Genomic DNA, 14,838 nt, shown 5'->3' on the forward strand with positions numbered 1-14,838 from the left:
TGATGCCTCATGGAATGGTCAACTGAAGTGTATAGTGAAGATGATCCGGACACAAAAGCTTCCAGACATATGGCAACCCCAGTTTTTGTTCAGATGTGCTCTCGTGAGTTGTATCTGAGGTGGTACTAAGTTAAGTGTCCTGCCAGTGCAAGGACTTCCGCTTTTGCAATAAGGCTCCCTCCTATGTGACCATTGCATACGTTCTAGGGGTTCCCTCAGCCGTCTGGAACAAATTTGGGGGCAGCGCAGGGTTCGCAGTCTCTCCTCTCTCTTTCTCTGAAGGAATAAATCTTTCCCTTGTTTCTGTTCGTTGGTGTTGTATAGGAAAACCAGCATAAAGCGTTTGTATTGCAATAATAAAACTCTATATGCTTATGTGGTGTTGGTGGTGGAGGCAGTCGTCGTTGGGGCATGACAACGCAGCTCTTCATTGGGGCATGACACCAGGAAGAGGATGGCGCATTGCATAATAATAATTTATAATAATATAATAATAATAATTTATTATTTATACCCCGCCTATCTGGCTCGGCTTCTCCAGCCACTCTGGGCAGCTTCCAATGGAATATTAAAATACAATAACCTTTTAAACATTAAAAGCTTTCCTAAACAGGGCTGCCTTCAGGTGTCTTCTAAAAATCTGGTAGTTGTTTTTCTTTTTGACATCTGATCAGAGGGTGTTCCACAGGGCGGATGCCACTACCAAGAAGGCGCTCTGTCTGGTTCCCTGTAACTTGGCTTCTCACAGCAAGGGAACCGCCAGAAGGCCCTTGGCGCTGGACCCCAGTGTCCGGGCAGAATGATGGGGGGTGGAGACGCTCCTTTAGGTATACTGGACCGAGGCCATTTAGGGCTTTAAAGGTTAGCACCAATACTTTGAATTGTGCTTGGAAATGCACAAGAGGATGTTGCAAGCTGCCACCAGCATCGGGAAACACTGAAAGGGTGGGGAGCTGGCATAGATTAATCCCTTCATGGGAGAGCAGCACCTTGAATTTAGCTACCTGTGGCATTCAGATTGCTAAAAGCTAGAAGTATCCTGAAAATACAGGGGAAAACAAAGCACCTACAATATGGGCAGAGTGTGTTAGGGGAAACAGTTCAATGAATTGAGGGCAAGAAGTTTCCCAGAGCAATGAGGTTAGTGCTATGTCACTGTGAAGAGTGCCCCTTCCCCAAGGTGGGAATGAGGAGGGCTGTCAGCAGGGGTGGGGAGGCTCCAGCTGGGGGAAGCCCCAGAGGAGGAAGGCTCAGAGTCCGGGGATTGGTGGTGGAACACAGAGGTCAAAGGGAGAAGATTGGTGAGAGGAGGTGTCCGAAGCTAAAGGGGCAACAGGCTTTAGTGAGCAAGAAGAGCCTGTGACAGGGAGCAGTTCAGACTCCAAGGCTGAAGCAAAGGACGGCAGTGGTGATCAAGGGACTGCTGAAGAAGCCAGGGAGTCTTCTCCTCCAGCTGTGACAAGCTCCCCTCCTCCCTGGCCTCCAAGAATGCTGAAATGTGGCACAGAATTTTTTTATTTTTTATTTTAAAAAAGCATGCCCATCCACTTGCCTGCCAAGACCACTGCATGCCACTGGGCCCACACAGAGACCACTCACATAGACATCCCCACACAGCAACGTAACGCACAGCCCTTTGTTCACATCAGAGTTCTTTTAATACAGCATCTTCCTTAGACTGCATTCAAAGGCACTGGTCTCTGTCATTACAGCAGTGGAGCTCATGCAATTGCTTTACAGCATAGTAGACCTTTCGAGTTTTGCACCCACTGGCATAGAAGCCGCATCCTTTGTAGTAGCGCAACACATGTTTAGTTACCACTGGGAAGAGAAAGAAAAGTATCTGGGTTACTGTTAGAATCTAGCGAAAGATGCGTGATGGTAAAGGAAGGATCCGCTCATGGCAAGGTCCCCATCAGAGACAGCTGGGGAAACGGGGGTCTGTGCTGAAAGGGAGGTTTTTGCTACCACTGTTCCCAGGTACAGCAACCAACACCCCCATTTATCCTCAAGAATGAATGGAAATTTCCCATGACATTAGGTGAAGCATTGCAATTGGGATGCCACTGGCCAGAGGGCCCAACCTGGCCCCTGACTTGAGATACCTCAGCCAAGTGGTCTGTATCACATGGACTTTTCCAGGATCCTTTCTGTACCTTGGCATGCTAGAGTTTGACTGGAGAATTATAAGTGAACTTAGAAAATTCATGTTTCTCTCACTGCCTGCAGGTATTGTTGCTTCAAAGAATTTCCAGGGGAATACGTTCCGTCATGTGACTGCAGGCTTGGAATCAGGTTTCGCATTAGCGTAGCTTAGAGCTTCCATTGGAACGAGGTGCTTCTCTCGTAGTTCTTGTTCTGCTGAAATTGCAAGATCCCCGACCTCCTCTGCATCCAGTCATACTAGCCATGCCCCACCACCCACCCATGGAAATGCACTGAAAATAAGGGGGAGAGAAAGACAAGAAGGACCACTCACTTGAAGAGATTCTGTACAAGACGCAGGCTGCAGGATGTCCTGTACGTGGATCATCAGGGCATTTTTGTACATATGGGGCAACTGGTACACATGGCTGTCCTTCACCCTCTGAATTGCACACACTACAGATTAAGGCATTTGCTGTCAATAGAAGAAAGAAAGAAAGAAAGAAAGAAAGAAAGAAAGAAAGAAAGAAAGAAAGAAAGAAAGAGAAAATCATCTGCTGTAAGAAAGGCTTTTCTATTTACATGTCTTGTCCCTCCCTGGGCTTCTAAGTCACCAAACTAGTTGTTTCCTTCAAAGAAGAAAAATGCTGATCAGAAAGTTCTGGGACATGATCCATGAAGAAATAAAAAAGTTACTAAGAACTTCACATAGCAAAAGACCAGAAACATACCTTTTGGGAGTATTGAATGGTGATATTTCTAGAGAAAATACTAAATTCTTTCTCTACGTGACATCAGCGGTGAGAATCCTGGTGGCTAAGTACTGGAAGGGTAACCAGGTACCGACCAAAGAAGAATGGTTATGTAAATTACGTGAACATTTGGAACTGGCCAAATTGACAGATATAATAAGACTAAAGGCAATGAATACAGTCAAGAAGGAAAGGGAGTGCTTGAATGATTATTTAGAAAGACAAGGTTCTAAAGTAAAAATTTGGCTGTGTCTAGAATGACCTCGTGAATGGAAAAGGGGAAACATACATATATACATATATATATCTGTAATGGGTATGAGTTATGACAATATCAATCAATATATTGAAAGTAATACTGAAATACAGATAAAATATGAAATGTGAAAGGAAGTGTTGTGAGAGTGATGGAAGTCTATTACTATTATTATTTTGTAAAATAGTGTTTATTGTATTGAAATATTATACTTTTCTTTATTCTTTTACGGTCTACTTTTCTTTGCTGTTTCCCCCTTTCCCCCTTTATTTATTTATTTTTCTTTCTATTATTCTTTATCTATGGCTTGGTATTGATGTATTTACTTTGCAATAAAAATTCTAAAAGAAAAAAATTAAATAAAAATACTGAGATGCCCTGAGTCTAAAAAGTATATTGGGGGTTCTCACAGAAGGTGTAAATTGAGCCCCACGGAGTTCGGCAGAACGTGATTGGCTGTGCCTACAACCAGGAGCACCCTCCACTCTGCCACATCACCATAACAGGCATCTGAGGGTGCAGCCAGCTCCAGCATTGCAGAGACTTTGCAGAAAGGGTCCTCTAGTGAGCCTCCTGAGAGTGGCAGGTGCCAAGCAGCACCTTAGAGTTGCCATATTTCAAAAAGTGAGAATCTAGACACTAAAGTTGTAGAGATATTATTATTATTATTATTATTATTATTATTATTATTATTATTACTATTAGTGAGGGTTGTTGAGCTTTTAGGACAAAATTGCAAAGAAGAGAGAAAAGAATAATGATGTTTTTGAGCTATTTTTAAGGGAAATTCCCCAAAAGGATAATGCCGACATGGAATGCCATATGTCCGGCTTTCCACAGTCATTTTTAGTGATTTCTGCTTGGACACTGCTTCCGATGTATGGCAACCCTACAACAGCCAGATGGGCAACATCAACAGATGTGAACACCAGAGAGTTTGCACCAACTGGGGGGGTCACTGCAGCTATGATAGGAGGAGCACTTTCAGCTGCCACTGTAAGCTGTCAAGTTTATGCAGACAATTAAACATTTTTACAAAACTAGTTGTTGAACTGCTTGGGGAGCGAAAAGGCTGCACTTATGACTTGCAAACTACTTTGATTTTTAAAAATCAAATGTTTTTAACAAGTAAATAAATAAAGTTGAAATATGCCCCCCCCATGCAATAGAGTATCATTCCCCTGAAAAACTTTCTGAAGTTGGGACTGTGCAGGGATTACAAGGACAGGAGACATAGTGGGTTTGTGGAAATCATCTCTGCCAATACCCTGACCCAAACATGGAGGTGATGATGCCTGTATAGATCTGGCACTTAATAGCATCTAAACCTTTTTCCAGGTCTGCGTTATTTCCAACCTTAGCCTTTCAATCATTATCCCCAAATAGGTGCCAGAGCTAAAAAGAGAAAGAAAATAGCTTACGGGTTTGCCAGTTCTTAGGAAGATAGGTGGTGGACATACGGCACATTTGAATTGGTGGTGTCAGGGAACTGCCATCTGAGACGCAGGAAGTGAAGGGGCTCACGGAGGGTGAGAGAGACCATTCAGCTGAGGAGGGGACCAGCAGGGGAAGAAGTGGAGTTCCAAGGGAAAGTGAGTCGGAGGGACGGCTCAGAGACACTTCAAGCGAGAACAGTGGGGAGGTTTCAGGACCTCCTAGAGGGACACCCACTCCTCGCCGGAAACTGTCACGCCGAGAGTCCAGAAGACGCGTTTCCGTTAAGGAGCTTTTATGCTGGAAGAAGTTCCGTAAACGCCCACTGTCCGATTCAACGAGCGACTGATGGAGCCATGCTTAAGGAGCTCCGTCACAGACAGAGGTTTGTGGACTTAGCCAAACTCTGAGGGACTAGGATTTTACGCACAAGCAGCTCACCATCCCACCACAGCAATCGGACAGTCCCTGAAAGCAGCTTGTGCAGAGAGGCATCATGAGCAACCCAGCCGGAGCCGGGGGAGCAGGAGGAGCTGGAGAGGGTCCAAGCCTGGAAGAAAGGTACAGGGTCTTGGAAGTCCAGCTAGCACTGCAAACGGCGAGGCTAGAGGAAAGGAGGGCGCAGGATGCAGAAAAGGCAAAAGGCGCTACACTAGCAAGAAAGATGCCAGGTTTGGTGCAGAAGTTTGGGGGGGACCCCAGGAACTACCAAGCCTTTAGGACAGAGATGCAGTATGCTCTCGAACTGCAGTTTAACGACTTTCCCGACGAGGCATCGCGAGTGGCGTTTGTGATTGGCCATCTCGAAGGGGGGGCGAGAGACTGGGTTAGACCCCTGATGGCAGGGAATAGTGAAATGCTGAAGGACACGAGGAAGTTTTTTCGCGCCATGGATTTGATGTTTTCCAGCGAGATTGAACAGGGACTGGTGCGCAGACAATTGATGGCTTGCAAACAGGGTAGCCGATCGGTTCGTGAGTACTGGACTGAGTTTACAATGTTGATACATAAATTAGGGTGGGACCTATCGGCGGAACCCATTCAAATGCTCTTTGAAGAGGGGCTTTCTTCGGCGGTGAAAGACGAACTTTCCCGAGCGCCCAGGGCGGAGTCTATGGACCAGCTGACCAAATCAGCACTGACCATTGGAGCGCGCCAGGAGGCAAGAGCCTTGGAGAAGCGGGAGGGGAAAGGAGAGCGTTGGAGGGATTTCCGCATTCCAGAGATTCCAGAGCCGAGTTTCCCGCCAGGAGAGCCGATGGAAGTTGGAACAGCGTGCGCGCGCGCAGTTTCAAATCCCAGTGAAGGGAGGAAGAAGGAGGAAAAGAGCGCCAAGAAATGTTATCTGTGCCAGCAGCCAGGTCACTTTGCCAGAGTCTGCCCGCAAAGAAAGGAATGGCAAGGGATGGCGGGAGCTGTTGGGGGGAAGGAGGAGGGAGTCCAGGAGCCAGTAAAAGCCAACGCCTGGCTGCCACCGTCAGGGCACTGCAGCCAGGCCAAGGAGCAGTAAAAGTGCCCACTCCGGAACCTCCAAGACCAGCCCTAGTAATAGAGGTGTTGCTAGAGCTGGCAAACGGATACCCACTAAAGACAAAGGCGCTGTTGGACTCAGGCAGCTCCTGTAATTTTATGAGTAAGGAGTTTGCAGCTGAACACCAGATACAGATACTCCCTTTAAGCAACCCCCTGCAGGTGACCACGATCGATGGGAGGGAGCTGTTGGGAGGAGAAGTTAGCCTACAGACCGTCCCAATGGTTATGAGGGTGGCCAGGCACACCGAAAGGATAGCGTTCAATGTGGCCACCCTGGGAGGGGCTCCCGTCATTTTGGGAATGAGCTGGCTAGCGTTGCATGACCCGCTAGTGGGCTGGCATCAGAGAGTGGTCTCCTTTGGGTCAGCACATTGCCTGGAACACTGCAGAGAAGGAAAGGTGCCAGAAGGGGCAAAAGCCTTTCTAGCAGGGACGGAAGTGGCGGATAAAGGGAAGGTGCCCAAACAATACGCTGACCTGAGCAAGGTCTTCAGCGAAAGGGAAGCAGATAAACTACCACCGCATAGAGACTTTGACTGCCAAATTAACCTGGTCCCTGGGGCCCAGCTCCCCGTGGGCAAGCTGTACGCCATGTCAGACAGGGAAATGCAGGAGTTAAGGGAGTTTATTGATAAAAACCTGAAGAGGGGCTTCATCAGAGAGTCCAGAGCGGTGGGGGGGGAGCCCAGTGTTTTTTGTGGACAAAAAAAACACGGATAAACCCAGGCTTGTAGTGGACTACCGGCGGCTAAATGCCGTGTCAGAACCAGTGACTTTCCCCATGCCCAGGATTGATGACATTTTGACCAGGGTGAGGAAGGGAAAGATATTCACGAAATTGGACCTGAGAGGGGCATACAACCTGATACGAATAAAGAAAGGGGATGAATGGAAAACCACCATGTTCACCCCTTTGGGGGCTTTTGAATATCTCGTTATGCCATTCGGATTACAATCAGGCTCCGCCTGTTTTCAATCGCTCATGAACCATGTCCTGGGACCTTTGCTCTACAAGAATTGCGTGGCCTTCCTCGATGACGTGCTGATATATTCAGAGAATGAGGAGCAGCATGTAAAGGATGTCAGGGAAGTGCTGAGCCAGCTGCAAGCAAACCAGCTGTGGGTGAAATTGGAGAAGTGTCAGTTTCACACCAAGGAGGTGGAATTCCTGGGGTACCGCTTATCAGACAAGGGATTAGCCATGGATCCAGGCAAGGTCCAGGCGGTGCTGGAATGGAAGACACCGAAAACGAAAAAGGATGTGCAAAGGTTCTTAGGGTTTGGGAACTTTTACCGTAAATTCATCAAGAACTTTGCCCACTTAACGGCTCCCATCACGGACTGTCTAAGCAGCAAGAAGAAATTCGTTTGGACGGCGGAGGCGGAGCAAGCATTTGAGGAATTGAAAAGGGCATTCGCTTCGGAAGAACAGCTCCTGCATGTGGATTTACAAAAACCCATGAGAGTGGAAACTGATGCCTCAGACCGGGCGGTGGGGGCGGTGCTGCTTCAGCCAGGGAGCAATAAGTCGGAATGGAGACCGTGTGCCTTCTTTTCGCGTAAGCTGAACAAATCCGAGAGGAACTACACCGTATATGACCGAGAACTACTCGCCATTCACGAAGCGTTCCGGAGATGGAGACATTTACTAATTGGCGCACAGCATAAGGTGCAAGTGTGTACGGACCACAAGAATTTGGAGTATTGGAGAACGGCACGAGTGCTCAACCAACAAGTGAGGTGGGCCCAGGAGTTCTCCAAATTCCATTTTTGAAATCTGCTATGTGCCAGGTCCAGAAAACATTAGAGCGGACGCTCTCTCACGCAAACCTGAATATTTGGAGGGGGAGGGAGCGCCTGAAGAGAGACATATTATCCCAGAGGACCACTGGGTGTGTGGGGCGGCCTGGGTGGGGCAAAGAGAACTGGTAGAGGGAACGGTAAATGATGAATACGCCCAGGATAAGCTCAGAGGTTTAAGGAGAGAGGGAGAAGACCCCGGAGGTTTTGAAGAAAGAAACGGGGCATTGTATTACAAAGGGGCACTATATATACCCGAAGGGGAATTGAGGGGGAGAGTACTCAAACAGATGCACGACAACCCCACAGCGGGGCATTTTGGGCAACACAAGACCATGTGGTTGGTGACCAGGGAGTTTTGGTGGCCCAAGGTGAGGGAGGATGTACGGGAGTATGTGAGAAGGTGTGACCAATGCCAGAGAGCCAAAGGAGAAAGGCGGGCGCCAGCGGGGTTATTAGAACCGTTACCCACACCAGAACGACCGTGGGAGGCGGTATCGATAGATTTTATGACTGATCTGCCCAAATCCCAGGGGAAAACCGCCATACTAGTCGTAGTAGACCTGTTAACTAAGATGGGTCACTTTGTAGCTTGCTCACATGCAGTCACGGCGGAAGAGACAGCGAAATTGTTTGTAGAACATATTTTTAGGCTGCATGGCGCCCCCTTGAGGGTGGTCTCCGACAGAGGGAAACAGTTCACGTCCAGATTCTGGAGGAAATTTATGAGCTTGTTGCATGTAGAGGTCAACTTTTCGACTGCCAGGCACCCTGAGACCAATGGGCAGGCGGAGAGGGCAAACGGTATCCTCCAACAATACCTGAGGTGTTATGTCAATGACAGAGAGAACGATTGGGTCGAAAAGTTGGCGCTAGCGGAATTTGCTTACAATAATGCAGAGAATGTGTCCACCGGGATGAGCCCCTTTTTGGCTAATTATGGGTGCCACCCCAGGGCGTTTCCAGGGGGAGGAGGGGAGAGATGGAGTGTCCCGGCCGCTGAACATTTTGTAGAAGAGATGGAAGCGATCCATCGTCAACTCCAACTCAACTTAGAAAGGGCCAAAGAAGAATATAAGAGGCAGGCAGACAAGAGCAGAAGGGAAGGTGAAACCATTAGGGTGGGGAGTCAGGTCTGGCTATCAACCCAAGGGTTGCCGTTCAAGGGGGGTTGCAAGAAATTGAGACCCAAAAGATTGGGACCATTTGAGGTCATCCAACAGGTCAACCCAGTGGCTTTCAGACTCCGGTTACCGAACCACATGAAACTGCACCCAGTTTTCCACAGGTCATTACTGTCACCATATAGGGGGGAAGGTGAAGGGGTATCCACACGGGGGCCAGCCATAGAAGAAAGGGAAGGCAGCAACCATGTGGCGGAAATCATCGACTCCAGGTGGAAGGGTAATCAGGTGGAGTATTTGGTCGCGTGGGAAGGGGAGCCGGAGTCGGAAAACACCTGGGTGACGGCAGAGGAGGTCCGTGACGAGATCTTGATCGAAACGTTCCACCAAAGGTTCCCCAGGAAACCTCAGCCAGTAGCGAGGTTCCGGAGGGAGTACTTTGGCACCACCGACGATGAGGAGGAACTGGAAGGATTCAGGGAATCGGAGTTGGAAGAAGGAACAGACTCCGATGAGGAGGAGTACTTGGAAACCGGAAACAGCAACAGGTGGAGGGAAGTGTTCGAAACTTCGGAAGATGAGGGAGGTTCCTTCAGGGGTTTTGCTCCCTCGCCTCCCGCAGAAGAGGGGAGGGAAGGGGGTGAAGGGGGCCCTGGAGGGGAGGTGGATGTCAGGGAACTGCCATCTGAGACGCAGGAAGTGAAGGGGCTCACGGAGGGTGAGAGAGACCATTCAGCTGAGGAGGGGACCAGCAGGGGGAGAAGTGGAGTTCCAAGGGAAAGTGAGTCGGAGGGACGGCTCAGAGACACTTCAAGCGAGAACAGTGGGGAGGTTTCAGGACCTCCTAGAGGGACACCCACTCCTCGCCGGAAACTGTCACGCCGAGAGTCCAGAAGACGCGTTTCCGTTAAGGAGCTTTTATGCTGGAAGAAGTTCCGTAAACGCCCACTGTCCGATTCAACGAGCGACTGATGGAGCCATGCTTAAGGAGCTCCGTCACAGACAGAGGTTTGTGGACTTAGCCAAACTCTGAGGGACTAGGATTTTACGCACAAGCAGCTCACCATCCCATCACAGGTGGCCTACCATGTTTTTCCATTGGCAGGTGGGACTTACCTCCACAGCTGAGGCAGAGCAAAAGACAGACTCCAAGCAGCCAGACCTGAGCCAAGCGTGGCTTCATGTTAGCAAGGAAAAAGCTCTGTCTGATTAGAAAGACTATTTCGAAGAGTGATTGCTTGGAGACAGAGGACTAGGCTTCCTGGTAATATGGAGGAGGAAGAGCTCAAATACTTCTCTCCGTCTGAGGCTCAATACTGTCATTATATAAGGCCAAGAGGGGCCTTCTTGGCTGCTCAACCCATTCTAATGGGCTTCAAGGTACAAGAGGACTCTGGGGTGGCTCTGAAGAGCAGCAGAGATGTGGGTGGTGGTTCCTTGAGCCATTAAGTGCATCGTGTCCTGATTGTTTAACAAATGTTAATGGGATGTGGGTTCAGCTGGATGCTCTACAGAATGTCCCAGACCTCAGTGGTCCTCTGATGCTATCTTTTGTGGAGGCAGGCCTGTTCCTTTGAATGGGTTCTCTGCCCAGCTCCACATTTCCTGGTTGACTGAGCCACGCGAACCAAAAGAGGATTATGGTGCACCAGGGCAGGCAAGTTCAGAAGCTGATTGGGCTCTGAGGCCCAGAACATACAGCTTTTAATTTTAAGAATCCTAAGTGCTTGTGATACCCCAGTAAAAAGGTAAAAGGTAAAGGACCCGTGGACGGATAAGTCCAGTCAAAGACAACTATGGGGTTGAGGCACTCATCTCACTTTCAGGCCGAGGGAGCCGGCGTTTGACCACAGACAGCTTTCCAGGTCATGTGGCCAGCATGACTAAACCGCTTCTGGAGCAACAGAACAACACGACAAAAGCCAGAGCACACGGAAACGCCATGTACAGTGATACCTCAGGTTACAGATGCTTCAGGTTACAGACTCCACTAACCCAGAAATAGTACCTCGGGTTAAGAACTTTGCTTCAGGCTGAGAACAAATATTGTGTGGCGGCGGCGCAATGGCAGTGGGAGGCTCCATTAGCTACAGTGGTACCTCAGGTTAAGAACAGTTTCAGGTTAAGAATGGACCTCCAGAAAGAAATAAGATCTTAACCCGAGATACCACTGTACCTTCCTGCCACAGCGGTACCTATTTATCTACTTGCATTGGTGTGCTTTCAAACTGCTAGGTTGGCAGAGGCTGGGACTGACCCAATTCGAGATTCTGAAACCCTTTCATTATATAAGGCTCAGAGGCACCTTCTTTGTGCCTCAGGGCACCTGTCCCTGCTAGGCTCGAAAGGCACAAGTAGCCTTTTAGGTGCATAATATACTGCTTGTTTGGACAAATCCAAATGGGCTGAAGCTGAGGAACCAGCCGGATGAAGTACAGAGTGTCCCAGACTTCAGCGACCCTCTTACATGTAGGGATTGCTTGTTCACCACCAGGAAGCTTCAGCCAGGCCCATATGTGCTACTCACATGGTTGTTTCATAGTCCTAGGCCTCCCTGGGCTCCTGATGCTATCTATGGGGAAGGATTGCAGTATGTGTTCCCCACCAGGAAGCTGCAGCCAGGCATACGTGATTGTTGCATCACACGAAACTTCAGCTGACTAGGCACCATCAGACCTGGATCAAAGACCAGTTTTTATATTAAAAGGTTTGGATACAGAAGGGTATATTTTACTCGGGGACCTAAAGGGCATATTTCACCAGCGCTACCGGGTGAATGGGCTGGGAGGCCACACAGCTACTGACCCTGCAGCCACTGAGTGGATTTCTCTACGGTCCTCCGATGCTCCCAAGGGTGGTAATTTGGATGCCTGGGTTTTTTAAAGCAGTAAAGCAATGAGTGCACGCAAGCCTCTTAAAGTTAAAAGGCATGCAAGGAACCAGACCCGCCCCCCCGACTCCAAACCTCATGGCTCTTCTCTGTGATGACTCTCCTAGCTGATGACTCACTGCGGGACGATGACGACTGAGGAGGAGGCGGAGCTGGAGCCGCAGCATTAAGCTGCTAAACACGCCCCCCGGAGACACCTGGTTGGCTGCCTCCGGTGGGCATGGGCACCAGCCAGGTGAGGAGGGGCGGGGCTCGGGCTCCCGCCCACAACCACTCCCCTCTCTTCCAGGGAGGAGAGTCTAAAGCGTTTGTATTGCAATAATAAAACTCTATATGCTTATGTGGTGTTGGTGATGGAGGCAGCTCTTCATTGGGGCATGACACCAGGAAGAGGATGGTGCATAATAATAATAATAATAATAATAATAATAATAATAATTTATTCATACCCCGCCTATCTGGCTGGGTTTCTCCAGCCACTCTGGGCGGCCTTCAACGGAATATTAAAATACAATAACCTATTAAACATTAAAAACTTTCCTAAACAGAGCTGCCTTCAGATGTCTTCTAAAAATCTGGTAGTTGTTTTTCTTTTTGACATCTGATCAGAGGGTGTTCCACAGGGCGGATGCCACTACCAAGAAGGCGCTCTGTCTGGTTCCCTGTAACTTGGCTTCTCACAGCAAGGGAACCACCAGAAGGCCCTTGGCGCTGGACCCCAGTGTCCGGGCAGAACGATGGGGGTGGAGACGCTCCTTTAGGTATACTGGACCGAGGCCGTTTAGGGCTTTAAAGGTTAGCACCAATACTTTGAATTGTGCTTGGAAATGCACAAGAGGATGTTGCAAGCTGCCACCAGCATCGGGAAACACTGAAAGGGTGGGGAGCTGGCATAGATTAATCCCTTCATGGGAGAGCAGCACCCTGAATTTAGCTACCTGTGGCATTCAGATTGCTAAAAGTTAGAAGTATCCTGAAAATACAGGGGAAAACAAAGCACACTACAATATGGGCAGAGTGTGTTAGGGGAAACAGTTCAATGAATCGAGGGCAAGAAGTTTCCCAGAGCAATGAGGTTAGTGCTATGTCACTGTGAAGAGTGCCCCTTCCCCAAGGTGGGAATGAAGAGGGCTGTCAGCAGGGGTGGGGAGGCTAAAGCTGGGGGAAGCCCCAGAGGAGGAAGGCTCAGAGTCCGGGGATTGGTGGTGGGACAGAGAGGTCAAAGGGAGAAGATTGGTGAGAGGAGGTGTCCGAAGCTAAAGGGGCAACAGGCTTTAGTGAGCAAGAAGAGCCTGTGACAGGGAGCAGTTCAGACTCCAAGGCTGAAGCAAAGGACGGCAGTGGTGATCAAGGGACTGCTGAAGAAGCCAGGGAGTCTTCTCCTCCAGCTGTGACAAGCTCCCCTCCTCCTGGGCCTCCAAGAATGCTGAAATGTGGCACAGAATTTTTTTATTTTTTATTTTAAAAAAGCATGCCCATCCACTTGCCTGCCAAGACCACTGCATGCCGCTGGGCCCACACAGAGACCACTCACATAGACATCCCCACACAGCAACGTAACGCACAGCCCTTTGTTCACATCAGAGTTCTTTTCATACAGCATCTTCCTTAGACTGCATTCAAAGGCACTGGTCTCTGTCATTACAGCAGTGGAGCTCATGCAATTGCTTTACAGCATAGTAGACCTTTCGAGTTTTGCACCCGCTGGCATAGAAGCCGCATCCTTTGTAGTAGCGCAACACATGTTTAGTTACCACTGGGAAGAGAAAGAAAAGTATCTGGGTTACTGTTAGAATCTAGCGAAGGATGCGTGATGGTAAAGGAAGGATCCGCTCATGGCAAGGTCCCCATCAGAGACAGCTGGGGAAACGGGGGTCTGTGCTGAAAGGCAGGTTTTTGCTACCACTGTTCCCAGGTACAGCAACCAACACCCCATTTATCCTCAAGAATGAATGGAAATTTCCCATGACATTAGGTGAAGCATTGCAATTGGGATGCCACTGGCCAGAGGGCCCAACCTGGCCCCTGACTTGAGATACCTCTTTTTTTTTATAATATTTTTATTGGCTTTTCAACATACATTATAAGACATCACAAACGACAAACACAAACAAACAAACATAAAAACATGTATAATTTCATGAATTTTTTCATGTACCCAATTTCAACGACTTCCCCATGCCTCCCTTTTCTGCATCCCTATTTTAAACTTTTTCAGCAACCCTTGATCTAGATTACTTATAAAATTCCTTTCTTTAACCCTTTTCTTTCCTCTTGTCCAATCATTTATCTCTGCAAATCTGCTATGCTTTACCCATGGCATTTTAACACTCACTAATTTTACAACAATTTTTAAGATAAAATTTAAATTTCTTCCAATCTTCTTCCACCGTCTCTCTCCCTTGGTCACGGATTCTGCCCGTCATCTCTGCCAGTCCCATATAGTCAATCACCTTCGTCTGCCACTCTTCCAGCGTGGGTAGTTCTTGTGTCTTCCAATACTTTGCTAGTAGAACTCTTGCTGCTGTTGTAGCATACATAAAAAACGTCCTATCTTTCTTTGACACCAATTGGCCTACCATGCCCAGGAGAAAAGCCTCTGGTTTCTTATGAAAGGTACACTTAAGCACCTTCTTAATTTCATTATAAATCATTTCCCAGAAGACCTTAATCCTTGGGCACGTCCACCAAAGGTGGTAGAAAGTACCTTCAGTTTCATTACATTTCCAGCATTTGTTATTGGGCAAATGATAAATTTTTGCAAGCTTGACTGGGGTCATGTACCACCTATAAATCATTTTCATGATATTCTCTCTTAAGGCATTACATGCCGTGAACTTTATACCGGTGGTCCATAACTGTTCCCAGTCAGCAAACATAATGTCATGACCAATGTCCTGTGCC

General features: G+C 48.3%; 1 long non-coding RNA gene across 1 annotated transcript; it reads right to left on the reverse strand.

Moving 5' to 3' along the window:
• Positions 1-1,771: 1,771 nt before the first annotated feature.
• LOC128408594 (uncharacterized) lies at positions 1,772-10,427 on the reverse strand. The gene is made up of 3 exons (XR_008329124.1): positions 10,161-10,427; positions 2,480-2,620; positions 1,772-1,821 (listed from the first exon to the last, which is right to left on the reverse strand). It is a non-coding gene; the product is annotated as an uncharacterized LOC128408594 (long non-coding RNA).
• Positions 10,428-14,838: the final 4,411 nt, after the last annotated feature.

This window comes from Podarcis raffonei, chromosome 2, assembly GCF_027172205.1.
Source record: "Podarcis raffonei isolate rPodRaf1 chromosome 2, rPodRaf1.pri, whole genome shotgun sequence".
Lineage (NCBI taxonomy): Eukaryota > Metazoa > Chordata > Lepidosauria > Squamata > Lacertidae > Podarcis > Podarcis raffonei.